The sequence below is a fragment of the Taudactylus pleione genome, unplaced genomic scaffold, assembly GCF_031769625.1.
Source record: "Taudactylus pleione unplaced genomic scaffold, aTauple2 ptg000215l, whole genome shotgun sequence".
In the NCBI taxonomy this organism is placed as follows: domain Eukaryota; kingdom Metazoa; phylum Chordata; class Amphibia; order Anura; family Myobatrachidae; genus Taudactylus; species Taudactylus pleione.
The window spans coordinates 399,163-425,193 of record NW_028284617.1 but is presented as its reverse complement, the minus strand read 5'-3'; positions in this window follow the sequence as shown (position 1 = coordinate 425,193).

Here is a 26,031-nt window from a genome sequence, read left to right as displayed (position 1 = left end):
ATTATGCACGCTCCGTGACAGGGCATAAGCCCAGTGAGTGCATACAAGCTCCGTAAAAGGGCATAGCCCACTGTGTCTATTATACATGCTTCATGACAGGGCATAAGCCCAGTGAGTGTTTTATACAAGCTCCGTTACAGTACATAAGCCCACTGTGTCTATTATACACGCTCCCTGAAAGGGCATAAACCCACTGAGTGTATTATATAAGCTCCGTGAAAGGGGAAAGCCCACTGTGTCTATTATACAAGCTCTGTGAAAGGGCATAAGCCCACTGAGTGCATACAAGCTCCGTGAAAGGGCACAAGCCCACTGAGTGTATTATACAAGCTCCGTGACAGGGCATAAGCCCATTGAGTGTATTATACAAGCTCCGTGACAGGGCATAAGCCCAGTGAGTGCATACAAGCTCCGTGACAGGGCGTAAGCCAACTGTGTCTATTATACACGCTCCGTGACAGGGCATAAGCCCAGTGAGTGTATTATACACGCTCTGTGAAAGGGCATAAGCCCACTGTGTCTATTATACACGCTCCATGGCAGTGCATAAGCCCAGAGAGTGCATACAAGCTCCGTGACAGGGCATAAGCCCACTGATTGCATACAAGCTCTGTTCCAGGGCATAAGCCCACTGAGTGTATTATACAAGCTCCGTGACAGGGCATAAGCCCACTGAGTGTGTTATACAAGCTCCGTGACAGGGCATAAGCCCACTGAGTGTATTATACAAGCTCCGTGACAGGGCATAAACCCACTGAATGTATTATACAAGCTCCGTGACAGGACATAAGCCCACTGAGTGTACTATACAAGCTCCGTGACAGGGCATAAGCCCACTGAGTGTATTATACAAACTCCGTGAAAGGGCATAAGCCCACTGAGTGCATACAAGCTCCGTGAAAGGGCATAAGCCCACTGAGTGTATTATACAGGTTCTATGACAGGGCATAAGCCCAGTGAGTGCATACAAGCTCCGTGACAGGGCATAAGCCAACTATGTCTATTATGCACGCTCCGTGACAGGGCATAAGCCCAGTGAGTGCATACAAGCTCCGTAAAAGGGCATAGCCCACTGTGTCTATTATACATGCTTCATGACAGGGCATAAGCCCAGTGAGTGTTTTATACAAGCTCCGTTACAGTACATAAGCCCACTGTGTCTATTATACACGCTCCATGACAGGGCATAAGCCCACTGAGTGCATACAAGCTCCGTGAAAAGGCATAGCCCACTGTGTCTATTATACAAGCTCCGTGACAGGGCATAAGCCCACTGAGTGTACGGTATTATACAAGCTCCGTGACTGGGCATAAGCCCACTGAGTATTATGCAAGCTCCGTGACAGGGCATAAGCCCACTGAGTGTATTATACAAGCTTCGTGACAGGGCATAAGCCCACTGTGTCTATTATACAAGCTCCTTGAAAGGGCTTAAGCCCAGTGAGTGCATACAAGCTCCGTGAAAGGGCATAGCCCACTGTGTCTATTATATAAGCTCCGTGAAAGGGCATAAGCCCACTGAGTGTATTATACAAGCTCCGTGACAGGGCATAAGCCCACTGAATGTATTATACAAGTTCTGTAACAGGGCATAAGCCCAGTGAGTGCATACAAGCTCCGTGAAAGGGCATTGCCCACTGTGTCTATTATTTAAGCTCCGTGAAAGTGCATAAGCCCACTGAGTGTATTATACAATCTCCGTGACAGGGCATAAGCCCACTGAGTGTATTATACAAGCTCCGTGACAGGGCATTAGCCCACTGTGTCTATTATAGAAGCTCCGTGAAAGGGCATAAGCCCAGTGAGTGCATACAAGCTCCGTGAAAGGGCAAAAGCCCACTGAGTGTATTATACAAGCTCCAGGACAGGGCATAAGCCCACTGAATGTATTATACAAGCTCCGTGACAGGGCATAAGCCCACTGTGTGTATTATACAAGCTCTGTGACAGGTCATAAGCCCACTGAGTGTATTATACAAGCTCCGTGACAGGGCATAAGCCCACTGAGTGCATACAAGCTCCGTGAAAGGGCAAAAGCCCACTGAGTGTATTATACAAGCACTGTGACAGGGTATAAGATCACTGAGTGTATTATACAAGCTCCGTGACAGGGCATAAGCCCACTGAGTGCATACAAGCTCCGTGACAGGGCACAAGCCAACTGTGTCTATTATACACGCTCCGTGACAGGGCATAAGCCCAGTGAGTGTATTATACACGCTCCGTGACAGGGCATAAGCCCACTGTGTCTATTATACAAGCTCCGGGTGTCTATTATACACGCTCCATGACAGGGCATAAGCCCAGTGAGTGTTTTATACAAGCTCCGTGACAGTGCATAAGCCCACTGTCTATTATACACGCTCCATGACAGGGCATAAGCCCTGTGAGTGCATACAAGCTCCGTGAAAAGGCATAGCCCACTGTGTCTATTATACAAGCTCCGTGAAAGGGCATAAGCCCACTGAGTGTACGGTATTATACAAGCTCCGTGACAGGGCATAAGCCCACTGAGTATTATACAAGCTCCGTGACAGGGCATAAGCCCACTGAGTGTATTATACAAGCTCCGTGACAGGGCATAAGCCCACTTTGTCTATTATAGAAGCTCCGTGAAAGGGCATAAGCCCAGTGAGTGCATACAAGCTTCGTGAAAGGGCATAGCCCACTGTGTCTATTATACAAGCTCCGTGAAAGGGCATAAGCCCACTGAGTGTATTATACAAGCTCCGTGACAGGGCATAAGACCACTGAATGTATTATACAAGCTCCGTGACAGGGCATAAGCCCACTGAGTGTATTATACAAGCTCCGTGACAGGGCATTAGCCCACTGAGTGTATTATACAAACTCCATGACAGGGCATAAGCACACTGAGTGCATACAAGCTCCGTGAAAGGGCATAAGCCCACGGAGTGTATTATACAAGCTCTGTGACAGGTCATAAGACCACTGAGTTTATTATACAAGCTCCGTGAGAGGGCTTAAGCCCACTGAGTGTATTATACAAACTCCGTGAAAGGGCATAAGCCCACTGAGTGTATTATACAAGCTCCGTGACAGGGCATAAGCCCACTGAGTGCATACAAGCTCCATGAAAGGGCATAAGCCCACTGAGTGTACTATACAAGCTCCGTGACAGGGCATAAGCCCACTGAGTGTATTATACAGGCTCCATGACAGGGCATAAGCCCGGTGAGTGCATACAAGCTCCGTGACAGGGCATAAGCCCACTGAGTGCATACAAGCTCTGTTCCAGGGCATAAGCCCACTGAGTGTATTATACAAGCTCCGTGACAGGGCATAAGCCCACTGAGTGTGTTATACACGCTCTGTGACAGGGCATAAGCCCACTGAGTATTATACAAGCTCCGTGACAGGGCATAAACCCACTGAATGTATTATACAAGCTCCGTGACAGGACATAAGCCCACTGAGTGTATTATACAAGCTCTTTGAAAGGGAATAAGCCCACTGAGTGCATACAAGCTCCGTGAATGGGCATAAGACCACTGTGTCTCTTATGCAAGCTCTGTGACAGGGCGTAAGCCCACTGAGTGCATACAAGCTCCGTGAAAGGGCATAAGCCCACTGAGTGTATTATACAAGCTCCGTGACAGGGCATAAGCCCACTGAGTATTATACAAGCTCCGTGAAAGGGCATAAGCCCACTGAGTGCATACAAGCTCCGTGAAAGGGCATAAGCCCACTGAGTGTATTATACAGGCTCCATGACAGGGCATAAGCCCAGTGAGTGCAAAAAAGCTCCGTGACAGGGCATAAGCCAACTGTGTCTATTATACACGCTCCGTGACAGGGCATAAGCCCAGTGAGTGTATTATACACGCTCCGTGACAGGGCATAAGCCCACTGTGTCTATTATACACGCTCCATGACAGGGCATAAGCCCAGCGAGTGCATACAATCTCTGTGAAAGGGCATAGCCCACTGTGTCTATTATACAAGCTCCGTGAAAGGGCATAAGCCCACTTAGTGTATTATACAAGCTTCGTGAAAGGGCATAGCCCACTGTGTCTATTATACAAGCTCCGTGAAAGGGCATAAGCCCACTGAGTGTATTATACAAGCTCCGTGACAGGGCATAAGACCACTGAATGTATTATACAAGCTCCGTGACAGGGCATAAGCCCACTGAGTGTATTATACAAGCTCCGTGACAGGGCATAAGCCCACTGAGTGTATTATACAAACTCCATGACAGGGCATAAGCCCACTGAGTGCATACAAGCTCCGTGAAAGGGCATAAGCCCACGGAGTGTATTATACAAGCTCTGTGACAGGGCATAAGCCCACTGAGTTTATTATACAAGTTCTGTGACAAGGCATAAGCCCACTGAGTGTATTATACAAGCTCCGTGAAAGGTCATAAGCCCACTGAGTGTATTATACAAGCTCCGTGACAGGGCATAAGCCCACTGAGTGCATACAAGCTCCATGAAAGGACATAAGCCCACTGAGTGTACTATACAAGCTCCGTGACAGGGCATAAGCCCACTGAGTGTATTATACAGGCTCCATGACAGTGCATAAGGCCAGTGAGTGCATACAAGCTCCGTGACAGGGCATAAACCTACTGTATCTATTATAGGGGTGAGCGGGTTCGGATTTCTGAAATCCGAACCCCCCCGAGCCCCCCCGATCCGAGTCCGATCCGAGTCAGGCTCGACTTTTCCCGCCTGACTCGGATTCTGAAATCGAGGCAAAACGTCATCTTCCCGCCTTCCGAGTCTCGCGGGTTTTGGATCCTATATAAGGTACCCGCGTCGGCGCCATTTTCTCACTCGGCTGTGGACAGTGAAGAGGGAGGGTGGGAGTTAGGGCTGGCTGGGCTGTGTAGTGTAGTGTAATGTAGTGCAGAGTAGTGTTGTGCTGTGCTGCGCTGTGCTGCTGTTGTCCACTACTTGAAAGTCCATAGGGGCTGGCTGTGTTGTGCTGTGCTGCTGTTGTTAATAGGGGCTGTGTCCACTACTTCAAAGTCCATAGGGGCTGGCTGGACTGTGTTGTGCAGTCAGTTGTCCATAGGGGCTGTGTCCACTCCAAAGTCCTGTGCAGTGTCCCAGTCCTAAAGGGGTGCTGTAGTGTTGTCCAGGGGGTGCTCTGTCCATCAGGGGTGCTCCCCCCAAGTGCTAAAAAAATAATATTTTTTTTGTGTTTGTGAATTGTGTGCGCAGCAGCCGCACGTGCATCAACAAAGTAGTGCCAAGCGTGCGCCTGTGTCATAAGTAAAGGGCCGGCTGGCTTGACCGTTAAAGGGTGCTGTAACCCCCAAAGTACACTCCAGTCCAAACCAAAAAAAAAATTATTTTCTGTGTTTGTGAATTGTGTGCGCAGTAGCCGCACGTGCATCAACAAAGTAGTGCCAAGCGTGCGCCTGTGTCATAAGTAAAGGGCCGGCTGGCTTGACCATTAAAGGGTGCTGTAACTCCCAAAGTATACTCCAGTCCAAACCAAAAAAAAAATTATTTTCTGTGTTTGTGAATTGTGTGCGCAGTAGCCGCACGTGCATCAACAAAGTAGTGCCAAGCGTGCGCCTGTGTCATAAGTAAAGGGCTGGCTGGCTTGACCGTTAAAGGGTGCTGTAACCCCCAAAGTACACTACAGTCCAAACCAAAAAAAAAATTATTTTCTGTGTTTGTGAATTGTGTGCGCAGTAGCCGCACGTGCATCAACAAAGTAGTGCCAAGCGTGCGCCTGTGTCATAAGTAAAGGGCCGGCTGGCTTGACAGTTAAAGGGTGCTGTAACCCCCAAAGTACACTCCAGTCCAAACCAAAAAAATATATATTTTCTGTGTTTGTGAATTGTGTGCGCAGTAGCCGCACGTGCATCAACAAAGTAGTGCCAAGCGTGCGCCTGTGTCATAAGTAAAGGGCTGGCTGGCTTGACCGTTAAAGGGTGCTGTAACCCCCAAAGTACACTCCAGTCAAAAGCAAAAAAAAAATTATTTTCTGTGTTTGTGAATTGTGTGCGCAGTAGCCGCACGTGCATCAACAAAGTAGTGCCAAGCGTGCGCCTGTGTCATAAGTAAAGGGCCGGCTGGCTTGACCGTTAAAGGGTGCTGTAACCCCCAAAGTACACTCCAGTCCAAATCAATAAAATATATATTTTCTGTGTTTGTGAATTGTGTGCGCAGTAGCCGCACGTGCATCAACAAAGTAGTGTCAAGCGTGCGCCTGTGTCATAAGTAAAGGGCCGGCTGGCTTGACCATTAAAGGGTGCTGTAACCCCCAAAGTACACTCCAGTCCAAACCAAAAAAATATATATTTTCTGTGTTTGTGAATTGTGTGCGCAGTAGCTGCACGTGCATCAACAAAGTAGTGTCAAGCGTGCGCCTGTGTCATAAGTAAAGGGCCAGCTGGCTTGACCATTAAAGGGTGCTGTAACCCCCAAAGAACACTCCAGTCCAAACCAAAAAAAAAAAAATTTTCTGTGTTTGTGGATTGTGTGCACAGTAGCCGCACGTGCATCAACAAAGTAGTGCCAAGCGTGCGCCTGTGTCATAAGTAAAGGGCCAGCTGGCTTGACCGTTAAAGGGTGCTGTAACCCCCAAAGTACACTCCAGTCCAAACCAAAAAAAAAATTATTTTCTGTGTTTGTGAATTGTGTGCGCAGTAGCCGCACGTGCATCAACAAAGTAGTGCCAAGCGTGCGCCTGTGTCATAAGTAAAGGGCCAGTTGGCTTGATTGTTAAAGGGTGCTGTAACCCCCAAAGTACACTCCAGTCCAAACCAAAAAAAAAAATATTTTCTGTGTTTGTGAATTGTGTGCGCAGTAGCCGCACGTGCATCAACAAAGTAGTGCCAAGCGTGCGCCTGTGTCATAAGTAAAGGGCCGGCTGGCTTGACCGTTAAAGGGTGCTGTAACCCCCAAAGTACACTCCAGTCCAAACCAAAAAAAATATTATTTTCTGTGTTTGTGAATTGTGTGCGCAGTAGCCGCACGTGCATCAACAAAGTAGTGCCAAGCGTGCGCCAGTGTCATGAGTAAAGGGCCGGCTGGCTTGACCGTTAAAGGGTGCTGTAACCCCCAAAGTACACTCCAGTCCAAACCAAAAAAATATATATTTTCTGTGTTTGTGAATTGTGTGCGCAGTAGCCGCACGTGCATCAACAAAGTAGTGTCAAGCGTGCGCCTGTGTCATAAGTAAAGGGCCGGCTGGCTTGACCATTAAAGGGTGCTGTAACCCCCAAAGTACACTCCAGTCCAAACCAAAAAAAAAATTATTTCTGTGTTTGTGAATTGTGTGCGCAGTAGCCTTACGTGCATCAACAAAGAAGTGCCAAGCGTGCGCCTGTGTCATAAGTAAAGGGCCGGCTGGCTTGACCGTTAAAGGGTGCTGTAACCCCCAAAGTACACTCCAGTCCAAACCAAAAAAAAATTATTTTCTGTGTTTGTGAATTGTGTGCGCAGTAGCCGCACGTGCATCAACAAAGTAGTGCCAAGCGTGCGCCTGTGTCATAAGTAAAGGGCCGGCTGGCTTGACCATTAAATGGTGCTGTAACCCCCAAAGTACACTCCAGTCCAAACCAAAAAAAAAAATATTTTCTGTGTTTGTGAATTGTGTGCGCAGTAGCCGCACGTGCATCAGCAAAGTAGTGCCAAGCGTGCGCCTGTGTCATAAGTAAAGCGCCGGCTGGCTTGACCGTTAAAGGGTGCTGTATCCCCCAAAGTACACTCCAGTCCAAACCAAAAAAATATATATTTTCTGTGTTTGTGAATTGTGTGCGCAGTAGCCGCACGTGCATCAACAAAGTAGTGCCAAGCGTGCGCCTGTGTCATAAGTAAAGGGCCGGCTGGCTTGACCGTTAAAGGGTGCTGTAACCCCCAAAGAACACTCCAGTCCAAACCAAAAAAAAAAATATTTTCTGTGTTTGTGAATTGTGTGCGCAGTAGCCGCGCGTGCATCAACAAAGTAGTGCCAAGCGTGCGCCTGTGTCATAAGTAAAGGGCCGGCTGGCTTGACCGTTAAAGGGTGCTGTAACCCCCAAAGTACACTCCAGTCCAAACCAAAAAAATAAATATTTTCTGTGTTTGTGAATTGTGTGCGCAGTAGCCGCACGTGCATCAACAAAGTAGTGCCAAGCGTGCGCCTGTGTCATAAGTAAAGGGCCGGCTGGCTTGACCATTAAAGGGTGCTGTAACCCCCAAAGTACACTCCAGTCCAAACCAAAAAAATATATATTTTCTGTGTTTGTGAATTGTGTGCGCAGTAGCCGCACGTGCATCAACAAAGTAGTGCCAAGCGTGCGCCTGTGTCATAAGTAAAGGGCCAGCTGGCTTGACCGTTAAAGGGTGCTGTATCCCCCAAAGTACACTCAAGTCCAAACCAAAAAAATATATATTTTCTGTGTTTGTGAATTGTGTGCGCAGTAGCCGCACGTGCATCAACAAAGTAGTGCCAAGCGTGCGCCTGTGTCATAAGTAAAGGGCCGGCTGGCTTGACCGTTAAAGGGTGCTGTATCCCCCAAAGTACACTCCAGTCCAAACCAAAAAAAAATTATTTTCTGTGTTTGTGAATTGTGTGCGCAGTAGCCGCACGTGCATCAACAAAGTAGTGCCAAGCGTGCGCCTGTGTCATAAGTAAAGGGCCGGCTGGCTTGACCGTTAAAGGGTGCTGTAACCCCCAAAGTACACTCCAGTCCAAACCAAAAAAATATATATTTTCTGTGTTTGTGAATTGTGTGCGCAGTAGCCGCACGTGCATCAACAAAGTAGTGCCAAGCGTGCGCCTGTGTCATAAGTAAAGGGCCAGCTGGCTTGACCGTTAAAGGGTGCTGTAACCCCCAAAGTACACTCCAGTCCAAACCAAAAAAATATATATTTTCTGTTTTTGTGAATTGTGTGCGCAGTAGCCGCACGTGCATCAACAAAGTAGTGCCAAGCGTGCGCCTGTGTCATAAGTAAAGGGCCGGCTGGCTTGACCGTTAAAGGGTGCTGTAACCCCCAAAGTACACTCCAGTCCAAACCAAAAAAATATATATTTTCTGTGTTTGTGAATTGTGTGCGCAGTAGCCGCACGTGCATCAACAAAGTAGTGCCAAGCGTGCGCCAGTGTCATAAGTAAAGGGCCGGCTGGCTTGACCGTTAAAGGGTGCTGTAACCCCCAAAGTACACTCCAGTCCAAACCAAAAAAAAATTATTTTCTGTGTTTGTGAATTGTGTGCGCAGTAGCCGCACGTGCATCAACAAAGTAGTGCCAAGCGTGCGCCTGTGTCATAAGTAAAGGGCCGGCTGGCTTGACCGTTGAAGGGTGCTGTAACCCCCAAAGTACACTCCAGTCCAAACCAAAAAAAAAATTATTTTCTGTGTTTGTGAATTGTGTGCGCAGTAGCCGCACGTGCATCAACAAAGGAGCAGCGCCAAGCGTGCGCCTGTGTCCCATAAGTAAAGAGCCGGCTGGCTCATTTCTTAAAGGCTGGTGTAACCCACAAAGTGCACTACTCTCCAGCAAAAATAAAAAAATATTTTCTGTATTTAGCCGCACGTATATATCAAATCGATATAACATAAATGGAGGACCAAACTTTCTCCGATAAAAATAAAATAGAGAAAGATCAAGAACCACTTCCTCCTAGTGCTGAAGCTGCTGCCACTAGTCATGACATAGACGATAACATGCCATCAACGTCGTCTGCCAAGGCCGATGCCCAATGTCATAATAGAGGGCACATACAATCCCAAATGACAAAGTTCAGGAAAATGACCTTGAAAAAAACATTTAAATCAGCTGAAGAGAAACGTAAACTTGCCAATATGCCATTTACGACACGGAGTGGCAAGGAACGGCTAAGGTCGATCCCTAGTATGTTCATGACTAGTGGTTCAGCTTCACATGACGATGGAAGCCCTCCTCCCACTAAAAAAATCAAAAGAGTTAAGCTGGCAAAAGCACAGCGAAGAACTGTGCTTTCTAAGAAGATATCACAAATCCCCAAGGTGAGTTCAAGTGTGGTGGTGGTTGCGATGCCTGACCTTCCCAGCACTGGATGGGAAGAGGTGGCTCTTTCCACCATTTGCACACCCCCTGCAAGTGCTGAAAGGAGCACCCACAGTCCACTTGCTGATATGCAAATTGAAGATGTCACTGTTGAAGTACAACAGGATGAGGATACTGGTGTAGCTGGCGCTGAGGAGGAAGTTGTCGAGGAGGGTTCTGATGGTGATGTGGTTTGTTTAAATCAGGCTTCGGGGGAGACAGTTGTTGTCCGTGGGATGAAAAAGCCCATCACGGTCATGCCTGGGCAGAAGACCAAACATTCCACCTCTTTGGTCTGGCAATATTTCTATCCAAATCCGGACAACAACTGTCTTGCCATATGTACCATATGTAAAGGTGTAATAAGTAGTGGTAGGGACGTCAACCACCTAGGAACATCCTCCCTTATACGGCACCTGCAGCGCGTTCATAAAAAGTTACTGTCAAGTTCAGAAACTTTGGCTAAGACCGTAAGCAGTCCAGGGACACCTAAATCCCGTTGTCCTATTGTATCCAAGCGCCTGCAAACCACACCGTCAACTCCCTCCTCATCAATTTCCTCCTTAGTCAGGATTGGAAGTAGTCCTGCAGGCCATGTCACTGGCATGACTGACTCTCCTATCCGGGATTCCTCCGGAGGATCCTGCATTGCTACGCCTACTGCTGCCGCTGCTGCTGTTGCTGCTGCTGGGAGTCGTTCATCATCCCAGAGAGGAAGTAGGAACACCACTACTTTTACTAAACAATTGACCCTCCAACAGTCCTTAGCGAGGAGGATGAAGTACGACAGCAGTCATCCTGAAGCAAAACGTATAACTGAGGCCTTGACTGCTATGTTGGTGTTAGATGTGCGTCCGGTATCCGCCATTAGTGCAGTGGGATTTAGACAATTGATGGAGGTAGTGTGTCCCCGGTTCCAAATCCCGTCTAGATTCCACTTCACTAGGCAGGCGATACCGAGACTGTACAGAAACGTCAGAAAAAGTGTCCTCAGTGTCCTGAAAAATGCCGTTGTACACAATGTCCACTTAACCACAGACATGTGGACAAGTGGAACAGGGCAGACTAAGGACTATATGACTGTGACAGCCCACTGGGTAGATGTATCACCTTACGCAGCAACAGCAGCAGCGTCACCAGTAGCAGCATCTCAGAAACGCCAGCTCGTTCCAAGGCAGGCTACACTGTGTATCACCGGTTTCAGTAAGAGGCACACCGCCGACAACCTCTTAGAGAAACTGAGGGAAATCATCGCCCAGTGGCTTACCCCACTTAGACTCTCCTGGGGATTTGTGATATCTGACAACGCCACCAATATTGTGCAGGCATTACATCTGGGCAAATTCCAGCACGTTCCATGTTTTGCTCACACAATAAACTTAGTGGTGCAGAATTTTCTGAAAAGCGACAGGGGCGTGCAGGAGACGCTTTGGGTGTCCTGAAAAATTTCTGCCCACTTTCGCCATTCAGCAACTGCGTGCTGAAGACTGGAGCGCCAGCAAACACTCTTGAACCTGCCCCGCCATCACCTGAAGCAAGAGGTTGTGACACGGTGGAACTCAACCCTCTATATGCTTCAGAGGATGGAGGAGCAGCAAAAGGCCATACAAGCCTATACATCCACCTATGACATAGGCAAAGGAGGGGGTATGCACCTGACTCAAGCGCAGTGGAGAATGATTTCCGTGTTGTGCAAGGTTCTCCAGCCCTTCGAACTTGCCACACGTGAAGTCAGTTCAGACACTGCCAGCTTGAGTCAGGTCATTCCCCTCATCAGGCTTTTGCAGAAGCAGCTGGAGAAAGTGAAGGAGGAGCTAAGACGGAGCGATTCCGCTCGGCATGTGGGACTTGTGGATGAAGCCCTTCATTCGCTTTGCCAGGATTCCAGGGTGGTCAATCTGTTGAAATCAGACCACTACATTTTGGCCACCGTGCTCGATCCTAGGTTTAAAGCCTATGTGGTGTCTCTCTTTCCGGCCGACACAAGCCTGCAAAGACCTGCTGGTGAACACACTGTCAGCTGAAGCGGAACGTGACACGTCAACAGCTCCTTCTTCATTTTCTCCCGCAACTGGGGCTGCCAGGAAAAAACTTAGGTATCCTAAGCAACCCGCTGGCGGTGATGCAGGGCAGGCAGGACCAAGTTTGGACATCTGGTCCGGACTGAAGGACCTGGCAACAATTTCTGACATGTCTACTGTCACTGCATATGATACTGTCACCATTGACAGAATGGTGGAGGATTACATCGGTGACAGCATCCAAGTAGGCATGTCAGACAGTCCATACCTGTACTGGCAGGAAAAAGAGGCAATTTGGAGGCCCCTGTACAAACTGGCTCTATTTTACCTGAGTTGCCCCCCCTCCAGTGTGTACTCCGAAAGAGTGTTTAGTGCAGCCGGGAACCTTGTCAGTGAAAGGCGTAGGAGGTTGCTTCCACAGAATGTGGAGAAGATGATGTTCATCAAAATGAATTATCAGCTCTTCCAGGGAGACCAGCCTCCAGAACGTACAGAGGGACCTGTGGTGGTGGATTCAAGTGGGGACGAGTTAATACTTTGTGAGGATGAGGATGTACACACTGAAGAGGGTGAGGAATCGGTGGATGAGGAGGATGAGGATGACATCTTGCCTCCGTAGAGCCAGTTTGTGCAGGGACACATTAATTGCCAGCTTGTTTTGTGGGGGCCCAAACGAACCAATCATTTCAGCCACAGTTGTGTGGCAGACCCTGGCGCTGAAATGATTGGTTTGTTAAAGTGTGCATGTCCTGTTTATACAACATAAGGGTGGGTGGGAGGGCCCAAGGACAATTCCATCTTGCACCTCTTTTTTTTCTTTGCATTATGTACAGTTTGGGGCCTAGTTTTTCAAACTGCCATCCTGTCTGCCACTGCAGTATCATGCCTAGATGGGTCACGTGTTTGTGCCGCCCACTCGTGTCGCTTAGCATAGTCATCCAGCTACCTCGGTGCAACCTTTTGGACATAAAAACACTATTGTGAGGTGTTCAGAATAGACTGGAAATGAGTGGAAATTAAGGTTATTGAGGTTAATAATAGCATAGGAGCAGAAAAACCTACAAATTCTGTAATTTTAGCTGTTTTTATGCTTTTTTTCAAAAAAATACAGATCCAAAACACAAAGCCCAGAACCCAAAACACGGAAGGGTGGTTTTGGCAAAACCAATCCAGATCCAAAACACGAAGAAAGATCCAGATCCAAAACCAAAACAAAACACGAAAAGTGGCCGGTGCACACCCCTACTTACACGCTCCGTGACAGGGCATAAGCCCAGTGAGTGTATTATACACGCTCCGTGACAGGGCATAAGCCCACTGTGTCTATTATACACGCTCCGTGACAGGGCATAAGCCCAGTGAGTGCATACAAGCTCCGTGAATGGGCATAGCCCACTGTGTCTATTATACAAGCTCCGTGAAAGGGCATAAGCCCACTGAGTGTATTATATAAGCTCCGTGACAGGGCATAAGCCCATTGAGTGCATACAAGCTCCGTGAAAGGGCATAGCCCACTGTGTCTATTATACAAGCTCTGTGACAGGGCATAAGCCCACTGAGTGCATACAAGCTCCGTGAAAGGGCATAAGCCCACTGAGTGTATTATACAAGCTCCATGACAGGGCATAAGCCCACTGAGTGCATACAAGCTCCGTGACAGGGCGTAAGCCAACTGTGTCTATTATACAAGCTCCGTGACAGGGCATAAGCCCAGTGAGTGTATTATACACGCTCTGTGAAAGGGCATAAGCCCACTGTGTCTATTATACATGCTCCATGGCAGTGCATAAGCCCAGAGAGTGCATACAAGTTCCATGACAGGGCATAAGCCCACTGAGTGCATACAAGCTCTGTTCCAGGGCATAAGCCCACTGAGTGTATTATACAAGCTCCGTGACAGGGCATAAGCCCACTGAGTGTATTATACAAGCTCCGTGACAGGGCATAAACCCACTGAATGTATTATACAATCTCCGTGACAGGACATAAGCCCACTGAGTGTATTATACAAGCTCTGTGACAGGGCATAAGCCCACTGAGTGTATTATACAAACTCCATGACAGGGCATGAGCCCACTGAGTGCATACAAGCTCCGTGAAAGGGCATAAGCCCACTGAGTGTATTATACAAGCTCCGTGAAAGGGCATAAGCCCACTGAGTGCATACAAGCTCCGTGAAAGGGCATAAGCCCACTGTGTCTCTTATACAAGCTCTGTGACAGGGCGTAAGTCCACTGAGTGCATACAAGCTCCGTGAAAGGGCATAAGCCCACTGAGTGTATTATACAAGCTCCGTGACAGGGCATAAGCCCACTGAGTGCATACAAGCTCCGTGAAAGGGCATAAGCCCACTGAGTGTATTATACAAGCTCCATGACAGGCATAAGCCCACTGAGTGCATACAAGCTCCGTGACAGGGCGTAAGCCAACTGTGTCTATTATACAAGCTCCGTGACAGGGCATAAGCCCAGTGAGTGTATTATACAGGCTCCATGACAGGGCATAAGCCCAGTGAGTGCATAAAAGCTCCGTGACAGGGCATAAGCCAACTGTGTCTATTATACACGCTCCGTGACAGGGCATAAGCCCAGTGAGTGTATTATACACGCTCCGTGACAGGGCATAAGCCCACTGTGTCTATTATACACGCTCCATGACAGGGCATAAGCCCAGCGAGTGCATACAAGCTCTGTGAAAGGGCATAGCCCACTGTGTCTATTATACAAGCTCCGTGAAAGGGCATAAGCCCACTTAGAGTATTATACAAGCTCCGTGAAAGGGCATAAGCCTACTGTGTCTATTATACAAGCTCCGTGAAAGGGCATAAGCCCACTGAGTGTATTATACAAGCTCCGTGACAGGGCATAAGACCACTGAATGTATTATACAAGCTCCGTGACAGGGCATAAGCCCACTGAGTGTATTATACAAGCTCCGTGACAGGGCATAAGCCCACTGAGTGTATTATACAAACTCCATGAAAGGGTATGATCCCACTGAGTGTATTATTCAAGCTCCGTGACAGGGCTTAAGCCCACTGAGTATTATACAAGCTCTTTGACAGGGCATAAGCCCACTGAGTGAATTATACAAGCTCCGTGACAGGGCATAAGCCCACTGAGTATATTATATAAGCTCGTGACAGGACATAGCCCACTGTGTGTATACAAGCTCCGTGACTCCAGTTCATAGTGATAAATTCATATGGATCACGAGAATGAACCGAGGAGAGCAGAAACAACAAGCAAATGCTAGTATTGCAGCTGCTGGAAGTCCATCACTTTCATCTAAAGCTGATGCACAAGGGCGTAGAGGATTTAAAAACTTAGGGAACCTGAAATAAAAAAATGTAGATTTCACAGGGGTAAAGACAAAGAAAACCCTCTAAAGACTACTACTATTGCAGAGAAACAGAAAATTGGCAACATACCATTCACCACACGTAGCGTCAAGGAAAGACTCAGGCTTTGCCCTTTATTTCTGAGTGGTGGTTCTGCAACTGTCAGTGAGGCATCTTGTGCCTCTCATAATGATAAAAGACCTTTTCAATCAGACTATAGAAGTGTGAAAAAATTTAAAACCAATAAGGCAGTAGATCAAACTTTGTTTTTTGAAACACAAATGTCAGAAATCCCTGAGGAGAGTCTAAGTGGGTCCACGAGTGGCATTGCTATGTGTAATCCTGACCTTTCAGAGAAGCTGCCCTCCACAGTTTCTTTTCCATCTGTAGTTGTGGGGATGAGCAGTATTGCCGAGGACATAGAAATTGAGGATGCCACCATGGAATTGCAAGAGGATGAGAGGAATATATGTGCAGCTGACGCTGGCACTAATGAGGATGATGAGGATATTATTTGTATAAGTCAGGCACCAGTGGAAGCAGCTCTTGGCCAAGATAAGAAGGCCATTGCCATGCCTGTGCATAGAACCAACAAATCCACATCTTTTGTGTGGAATTACTTTTACCCAAACCCTGACAATGTTTGTCAAGCCATTTGTAGCCTCTGTGGGACCAAAGTTAGTAGAGATAGGGACATTAAGCATCTAGGAACCTCCACGCTATTACGTCATCTGCAGCGAGCTCATGATAGGTGTTTGATAACATAAACTACTGCTAAAAAAATAACAACAAGCAGTCCAGCATTAGCTAGATGCCTTCTCTCTACTAAATCCCAGCACCTACAATCTCCTCCGACAACACCTTCCTCCTCAGGAATGATCAGTGGTAGTACAGCATCTAATTTGTTAATGCTAAGTCACGGTGGCTCCTCCACTTTCCAGGACACCTTAGAAGAAACTGAATCTTTGAGCACTAGGCCTGCTGCTGCTGTTGCTGGTGGATCTTCATCCCAGAAGTGGACCAAGAAGACTACTAGTAGTATACCAATAAAACAATTGACTGTTAAAGAATCTCTTGCAAGGGGAAGCAAGTATGACAGCTCTCACCCTGTCGCACAGCAGATCACTGACGCCATGACAGCTATGCTAATATTAGATCTGCATCCAATATCCGCAATTAATGCAGTGGGATTTACACAGTTAATTTAGGTCATGTGTCCCCGGTACCAAATTCCATCTCTGTTTCATTTTACCCGAAAATCCATTCCTCCGCTGGACCAGGACGTTAAACAGAACCTAATTATTGGCCTGCAAAATGCTATTGTACCCACTGTCCACTTAACCACAGATATGTGGACAAGCGGCAGTGGATAAACTAAAGATTACATGACTGTGACGGCCCACTGGGTTGGTGAATCACCTTCAGCAGCAGCAGTATCTAACAAACAACACCAGCTCATTCAGAGGTAGGCAACTCTGTGCATCACCGGATTCAAAAAGAGGCATACCGCTGACAACCTCTTAGAAAAACTAAGAGGTGTCATAGAAACATGGCTTACCCCACTTGGACTCTCCTCAGGATTTGTGATTTCTGACAATGCTACAAATATAGTGAAAGCATTACAGCTGGGTGAATTCCAACACATCCCCTGTTTTGCTCACACAATAAACTTAGTGGTGCAGGGTTTTTTAAAAAATGACAGGGGCGTGCAGGAGATGCTGTCTGTGGCCCGAAAAATTTCGGACATTTTCGGCATTCAGCAACAGCATGCAGGAGATTGCAGCACCTGCAAGAGCAGTTTAATTTGCCCTGTCATCAACTGAAGCAAGAAGTGGTAACGAGGTGGAACTCAACCCTGTATATGCTTCAGCGGATGGAGGAGCAGCAAAAAGCCATCCATAGCTATACGACAAGGCATGACATTGGGAGAGGAGGGGGAATGTACCTTAGCCCAGCACAGTGGAGAGTACTTTCTGTCTTGTGCAAGGTGCTCAAACCATTTGAAGTTGTCACTTGTGAAGTGAGTGCTGACACTGCTATCTTGAGTAAGGTGATTCCCCTGATTTCGCTTTTGGAAAAGCAACTGGAGAAATTGAAGGATGAGATTAAACAGAGTGATTCCGCAAAGTATGCTGGACTGATCAAGTCCTTTGTTCGCTTCACCAGGATCCACGGGTGACCAAGATCTTGAAATCTGATCATTATATTTTAGCAACCATGCTTGATCCTAGGTTCAAGTCGTATGCTGTGTCTTTCTTTACAACTGACCCAGATCTTAAAAGAACCAAAGCGCTCCTGGTGAGCAAGTTGGCAGCTGAAGTGACACATGGCACTACGATGACGTCTCCTCCTTCGGTTTCTCCAGCAGCAGACAGAAAAAAATTCACCTTTTCCAAAAGACCCAGTGGTGATGCAGATAAGTCAAGTCAACATTTTGACATCTGGTCGGGTCTAAAAGATTTGCCCAACACCAGTGACACCTCTACCGTAACTCCATCTAATAAGATTACCATCCAAAGAATAGTGGAGGACTATTTTCAGGACACCGTACACGTAGACATGTCACAGAGTCCCTTCGAATATTGTAAGAAAAAAAAGGCAATTTGGAGACCCTTGTATAAACTGGCTTTGCAATACTTAAGCTGCCCACCCTCCAGTATGTACTCGGAGAGAGTTTTCAGTACAGCCAGGAACCTTGTGAGCGAACGACGAAGGAGGCTACTTCCACAAAATGTAGAAAAAATGATGTTCATTAAGATGAACTGGAAATTTCACGAGTAAAACCTTTCCCGCCAATCACGTCACAGTACAGATACTTCTGTAATGGTGGATTCCAGCAGGGATGAACTGATATTGTGTGAGGAATCGGATGATGTACACACTGATGAGGGTGAGGATGGCAATGATGGTGACATCATGCCACTGTAGACCTGTTGCCTTTAGTAGATTGGAAGATTTTTTTGTGGGGGCCCAAACAAACCAAGCACTTCAGCCACAAAGTGGCAGCACCTGTCGCTGAAATGCTTCGTTTGTTAAAGTGTGCATGTCCTTTTTAAGATCCAACATAAGGGTGGATGGGAGGGCCCAAGGACAATACAATCTAGCACTACCTTTAATTTCTGCCACTGCTGTGTGGCATAGTTTCATAGATGTGCTTTAAACTGTGGTGTCTGTGCCACTGCGCCGCTGCTCTGACGCTTGGTAACCAGACAGCTCACTGCAACCCTTAGCCAATAATGGTGAAAACAATAAATTAATGTTATTGAGGTAAATAACGCTCTAGGAAGAAAAAAAAGCCCAATTTGTCATTTTAGATTTTTTTGCCAATTTTGGCAAAAAAATCCAAATCCAAAGCCAGTCACCGCAGTTTGGAAAATCCAAATCCAAAGACGGACGACGAATTAGAACCAAATCCAAATCCGGCAAAAATGGTCCGGCGCACATCCCTACCGTTTTGGCATTGGCCCGTGATACATTTAGTGGGTAAAGTTACTATATTCAGCTCCAGTGGCAAGAGTGTCTACAAACGGATTTATTTCTTTGTCATTTTCACTTTTTAGGGGAACGAGGCAGGGGTACCATTGTTGCCCATTCTATTTGCTATGGCAATTGAGTCATTAGCATGTATGATTAGAGCCAGCTCTGCTATTTATGGGTTCCAGCTGGGCTCCAGGGTAGATAAAATTGCACTGTATGCGGACAATATACTACTCTGTATCACACAATATGATGTTTCTATGCCTAATGTCCTAGATGTTATTGATTTGTTTGGTAAATACTCAGGTTTATTGATTAACTGGGATAAATCATGCATTTTTCCCTTCAAAGGAGCTTGTCCCAGTAATCCCATTATAAACCTTCCACTGAAATGGGTGACTCGTTTATATATTTAGCAATTTGGATCTCTAATGTTCCTCAACAATATGTGCCATTGGATATTATGCCGCAGATCGCGTACCTCAAGTCCCGTGTTCCAATATGAGGTACTAACCACTAACTTTAACGGGTAGAGTTAATCTTTTTAAAATGGTTCTGCAACCTAAAATCTTGTATATTTTGCATCACTCTCTCTGCACGTTTGCTAAGGTATGCACAGCAAGGGAATGGATGGCGACTAGTGGGCTGAACCTGGAGACTTGGCTTTCCCTGGTTAGTGCAGTTGCCGCACATAAAAAATATGTTTATACTGCTAGAAACAGTGCAGAAGTATTATGATGTATGGGCTAGATGGCTAGACTCTCCATATAACCATACAAGGGCAGGCTTGACCAGATTTCTTATGCCTATTTCTGGTGCAATATGATGGATATAGGTTTCTATATGTATGCAACAAGATTTATGTCTATTTCACCTTGAATACCTTTTCTTGTCTGAAAACCCTCATATATTGCTGAGTTCCTTTATGTCATTAATGCATTAAGTGGCAACCAAGTGTTTAGATTGATTGCTGTGTCTGTAAAAATATTTTTATTTTTTCTGTGCTGTCTAATTTGGTAAGAATTGATGGCCTGATTCAGAGGCGCTCGCAAAAAGCGAGCGCTCGCTCTGAATGAGGGCGGGCGCTGGTTTTTTTTAGTTGCGGCCTCCTGGCCGCTCGCATAGCTGTGGGTGACCCACAGCTATTGCGAGCAGCCAGGATGATGGTTGCGATGGTCAAGACCTTCGCGACCATCGGGCTTGCGACGAGACCCTTGTGGTAGGGTCTCGTGGCCGCAAGCCCCAGAGAGCTTCTGGCTCTAATAGAGCCGGAAGCTCTCTCACTGACATCACTGGTGATGTCAGTGGGGCTGCCCACAAACGGCAGGCGTTCGCTTGGGAACGCCTCCTTTTGTGAAGCCACCCCCGGCCACGCCTACAAAACGGCTCGAGCTGTCGATCAACATTGACAGCCACCCCTTTTGTAGTGAGCCACGGAGCGAGTGCTTTTTGCGCTCGCTCCGGGGCTCGCGTACACCGCGCGTGCACACTGGGCCACCATCGACCTGCTTGCGAGCGCTATGCGCTTGCGAGCGGGTCTGAATGAGGCCAAGAGACCAGACATGTATTTTTGTATTTCTCTTTATTATATACCATTGTATGCAATACTATACAAGTGTTTTTAACTACTAGTATTGTTTTATTTTTGATGCTGTTTCTTTTATATGTATAAAAAATACAATAAAAATTTATTGGATTAAAAAAAAAAATCAGTTGGCATGAGAGGCGGCATGCATTAGTTGAACAAAGAGGACGGAAAGGAGAGTGAAGGGAGATGAGGTCAGAGATGTAAATGGGAGAGGAATGGGTGAGGGCTTTGTAAGCGAGTGTGAGAACCTTGAATTGGGTTCTGAAAGGGAAGGGGAGCCAGTGAAGGGCTTGTAGGAGATGGGAGGCAGATGTAGAGCATTTGGAGAAGAAGATGAGCCGAGCAGCAGCATTGAGGACAGACTGGAAAGGAGAGAGATGGGAGTTGGGGAGGCCAGATAGGAGGAGGTTACAGAAGTCCTATCTTGAGATGACCAGTGAGTATATGAGGGTTTTAGTAGCATCCTGGGTGACAAAGGGACTAATATTCAAAATATTTTTAAAATGGAAATGACAGGACTGTGAGATGTTCTGGATATGTGGTTTGAAGGAGAGGGAGGAGTCCAGGATAACTCCAAGACAGCACACTTTGGGGCTAGAGGAGATAGTTGTGCCATCATTTGATAAAGAAATGGTGGGAAGTGCGGTTATGTTGAAAGGTGGGAAAATGATCAGCTCAGTCTTAGACATAGTAAGTTTAAGAAATTGCTGGGACATCCAGGAAGAGATAGCAGAGAGACAGTTGGAGATATGAGTGAGAAGAGAGAGGGGGAGAGGTCAGGGGAGGAAAAGTAGATCTGAGTATCATCAGCATAGAGATGATAATGGAGGTCAAAAGAGCTGATGAGTTCGCCTAGAGAGGACGTATAGAGCGAGGATGGGAGAGATCCAAGAACAAAACCTTGGGGAAAACCTACTGTAAGAGGCAGTGGAGGGGAAGAGGAGTCATGAGAGGAGACAGAGAAGGATCGGTCAGAGAGGTAGGAGGATAGCCAGAAGAGGGCAGAGTCACGTAGACAAAGAGAGTGAAGGATGTGCAGCAGGAGAGGATGGTCCACACTGTGGAAAGCAGCTGAGAGGTCAAGGAGAATGAGCAGAGAGTAGTGGCCCTTGGATTTAGCAGCAAGGAGGTCATTGCTGACTTTTGTGAGGGCAGTTTCAGTGGAGTGGAGAGAATGGAAGCCAGACTGAAAAGGGTCAAGGAGGGAGTGGGAGGAAAGAAAGGTGGTAAGGCAGTTGTAAACAATATGCTCAAGGAGCTTGGAGGCAAAAAGGGAGGAGAGAGATGGGACAGAAGTTGGAGAGATGGTTAGGATCAAGAGTAGGTTTTTCAAGAATGGGGGAGACAAGGGCTTGTTTGAATATAGAAGGAATAGTGCCTGATGAGAGGGAGAGATTGAGGAGGTGGGCAAGATTGGAACAGGCACAAGGAGAGAGTTAGCAGAGATGTGAAGGGTTAGGGTCAAGGGGTAAGGTGGAAGGGGGGGGACCGGATGAGGGCCTTGACTTCTCCAGATACAGGGAAGAAGGATGTCAGAGTCGGTAAAATGGATGAGGATGGGTGATCTGGGAAAGGAGGAGGTGGAGAGCTGGGAGACTGTTGGGATATGATGTCTTGACATATGGAATCAATTTTAGATGTAAAGTAGGTATCAAAGTCAAGGGCAGAGAGCGAGGAGGGGGTGGACAAAGGAGGGAGTTGAAGGAGATGAAGAGACGCTAGGGATTTGAGGACTGGGAGGAGATGTATATTGTGTACCACCCAATTCATCGTTTCATGAATTCGGTGGTCGCAGTTTCTCATCTGATGTGCTGTAGTCACATTGAGCATGTAACCATATCTCGTGTCATCGTATGGCAGATCATGCAATGTGTATGGTGATCAGATATATATCGATACATTACCCCATCTCTGCTCATTGCTGAGGTGTGTACTTATATTGCTTTCCTTGTTTGAAAATAAATGTATTTGAAGTGTTTTTTGTACTACTGATTTCCATGGGAAAAATAAATCCTTAGCAGAAATCACCTTTTGACTTTTGTGATATGATAGGGTGCAAATTTGTAAAGCAGATATGTGTCCATTGATTTTCAGAATACAATGCACAGTAGGATTACAGGATACAAAAAAAATATTTAAAATACATATCTGTAAAAACAATTAAAAAAGTATGGGCAAAGAAGCCGAAATGGCATCGGAGCCCCCGCATGGGGGATAGGCATGGGGATCCTGCGGGTCAATGGCAGAAAAAAAGGTGGATGGCCAGGATTTCCTGTACTACAGTAGCTTTAGCACCTTGGCAGACCCTCCAGTCATTCAGTGGCAGAAGGGCTAAACAAGCCTAGGGGGGTTTACGACGAGTTGAACGGGATGATGTCAGCATTCTGGTTCAGGATTCTTCTCCCTCCACACCACTCGAGTGTGCAGCACTGAGTGACATTGAGATCAGCACCACTTTTTACAAAGCACAGGAAAAACACAACTTCTTCGAATGCTGTGTGACAGAAAACTAACTGTGCTAGAGGGGTGAAACTTGCAAAACCGCTTTGGGATAGTCCAAGGTCAATGTTCCCCCACTCCCTTTTAATTCACACAGTATAGTTTATATTTTTACAAGTACAGTCTTGTTTTTTAATAGCCAGATTTGCAGCTATTGTACTGTATATCGTGCCAAGACTTTTGTAATGATTTACAAATAAGACATCACACAAACTGGTCTCTGCTGCATATGTACATGCAGGTCTTTATTGTTTTAGAAAAACCTGTTTATGGATCGACGTCCAATTTAGAAAGCAAATTTCTATATTTTTGGGCTTTTCTAAACAATACTAAAGATTGTGTAAAGACCATGGCCCTGATTGTTTTTTTTTGAGTCCGGCCTTCTGGCGGCTCGCTTTAGCGAGCGGCCAGGTGATGGTCGCGATTGTCCCGACCATCGCGGCTTGCGACAAGACCCTTGTGGTAGGGTCTCGTCTGCCGCAAGCCCCAGTGAGCTTCCGGCTCTAATAGAGCCGGAAGCTCACAACTGACATCACTCAGTGGGGCTGTCCCCAAACGGCAGGCATTCCTTCGGGAACCCCTCCATTTGACCAGCCACCCCCCCACGACCCGCCTACGAAACGGGGCAAGCTGTCGATCAACATCGACAGCCGCCCCTTTTGGATGCGAGCCCCGTAGCAAGTGATTTCTCGCTCGCTCCAGGGCTCACGCGTGTGCATTGCCTGGCCATCGACCCGCTTGCAAGCGCATAGCGCTTGCGAGCGGGTCTGAATCAGGCCCCATGTGCATACAACAGTGTGAAGTGGACCTAAAACAGGGAGCTAAATTCATAATGGACTGATTTCCTTGAGAACATTAAACAAGTTTCTACAGGTCTCCTTTATGTGGAAACCTTGTTGTAGTTGGTTTATAGATGGTATCTTGAGCCATTAAAACTTCACATCCTTCTTTCTCATTCAAACTTATGATGGAGAACCTTTAACAATATATGTTGTTTATCTCGTCTGTTATGGGACTGTACAAAAGTCAAACCAACACGGAAATTTGTATATCATCACAACGAGAGGCATTTGGGAGGGGGATTGTGTGCAGACGTCCGTGGGCCCCCTCTCCCTAAGAAAAAAAGCAGGCGCCAGCAGATTATGATCTTATGTGCATATCTCCAGTATAGTCTACAGAAACATGGTGCCACACCATAATTACAAAGCCAGTGCCGGAGACCTGCACATGCAGCGGCCAGGTGGTAGGTAAAATGATGGGTGCAGGGTGTGCAGTGTAGGCCCCTCTGGACCAAGAGGCCCATGTGCACGGTGCCCATTATAGATATGCCTATGATCATAACCATTCAACTGGTCTGCTAATGTTTTGTAAGATACGTTCTGACCCGTACTCCCTATCCTGCAATCAGACAAGATCTTCAATCAAATTGTTAATGCAACTAAATACACCGTCACCAGTGTTGGAGGATACCAAACCCTCTGGTGCTGGTACAGCGTTGGACGCAATTTACTTTTAAATGCTGATATAAATTGATTCCAGAAAAGATCTGCATTTTGCGCAACGGGGAGAACCTGCAATTCTGCATAGTATTAAAAATGCTAATTTTTCAGCATGATACATTAATAGTGTAATATGTGCTTTAAATATATCGGAACTGAATCAGAGTAGTACGCAAACACAATGGCTTGCGTACAACTCCGATGTTTGAAGTTCTGCGCATACGCAAGATCTGTACTGCGCATGTGCAGATCTCTTTCTGCGATGTCGCAGTGCACAGACGCAGCCTGATCAATAAGCTGCGGCTGCTGAGTGGCGATGCCAGGCAGCGTCCCAGAAAACAGAGTAGTGTCGACCCACATTTTCTGGGCATTGTAAAGTCAGTGGCTTCACTGGCTTGAAAACACTGACCGTCCTGAGTAACCTGAAGGTTCACGAAAACAGTGATCTGATGCTGCGTCTATACAGCGGCTGCGCCTTTAACGTCAATCTCAGTCTATGAGTCGGCAATTGCATCGCCCCTCGAAAAAGCACTTATGGAGCAAGTCAAAATGCTTGCCCGCTTTCCCACTTATTCTAGGTACACATTGAGATGACAGGGCCTGATTCAGAGCCGCTCGTAAGCGGCCGCTTGTTCGCGCCGAGCGATGTTCGCACATCTGCGCATGCATATGGGTCGTAATGCGCATGCGCCAACCAATCACTGCGGTCGGAAATCGTGTGCTCGCAAAATAGCGAGTGCCTGCTAATTTGAGTGACAGGATGAGGCGTTTGTGAGTGGTAACAGGGGAAGGTGCTTGAAAACGGGGAGTGGAGATCCGAACGCAGGCATGCCAAACGGTCAAAACGGGCGTTTTAAGGGTGTGCATAATTAACAAAGCAGCGTCATCGACCACGTCACTTGGTTGTCTTTTAGTCCGAACTGTTCGCATGATTGCGTTAGGAAAATCCAACCACAAGCACTGCGAGCAGTTCAGACGCCTTTCGATGTACTCGATTAATCAAACAAATAGCGTCCGGCTCTGAATCAGGCCCAGAATGTTTTTTTTTCAGATGTGGGCACCATTCTTGAGCATTGGAGCAAGTCCGGGAGTCTGAGGGAGCAGCAGAAGACCTTAGCACTGCCCTGGACATATATGTGCATATCGGTCTCCTTATGTACTGGATAGCGTATTATTTTACAGTATTAATTATTAACCCTATTGATGGTCTATAGCAGTGCACCCCTAACAGTGCATGTTTTCCACATCTCCTAGTTAGTGCACAGGTATATTTATTACTGGCTGACACATTTTAAAAGATCCACAGTTGGTGCTAATCATTTCATTTGTGATACTGAGAAGAACATGCAGCACTAGTAACATTCTATTATATTACTATTTCTATTGTGGTCATGGTGTGTCCTGGAGAGGGGTTTTCCAGGCAGACGGAACCCCCCCTGCATTTGCCTATGAGCATCCCAGCAGCAGTGGAAATCCCGATCGTCCTCAGGTAAGTATTAGCTAACCTAATTCTACCCCCTAACCCTAACCCTCCCTTAGGGGTGCCTAACCCTATCCTCACCCCCAGTACCTAACCCTAATCCCCCTCTAAGTGGCTAACCCTAAACCCCC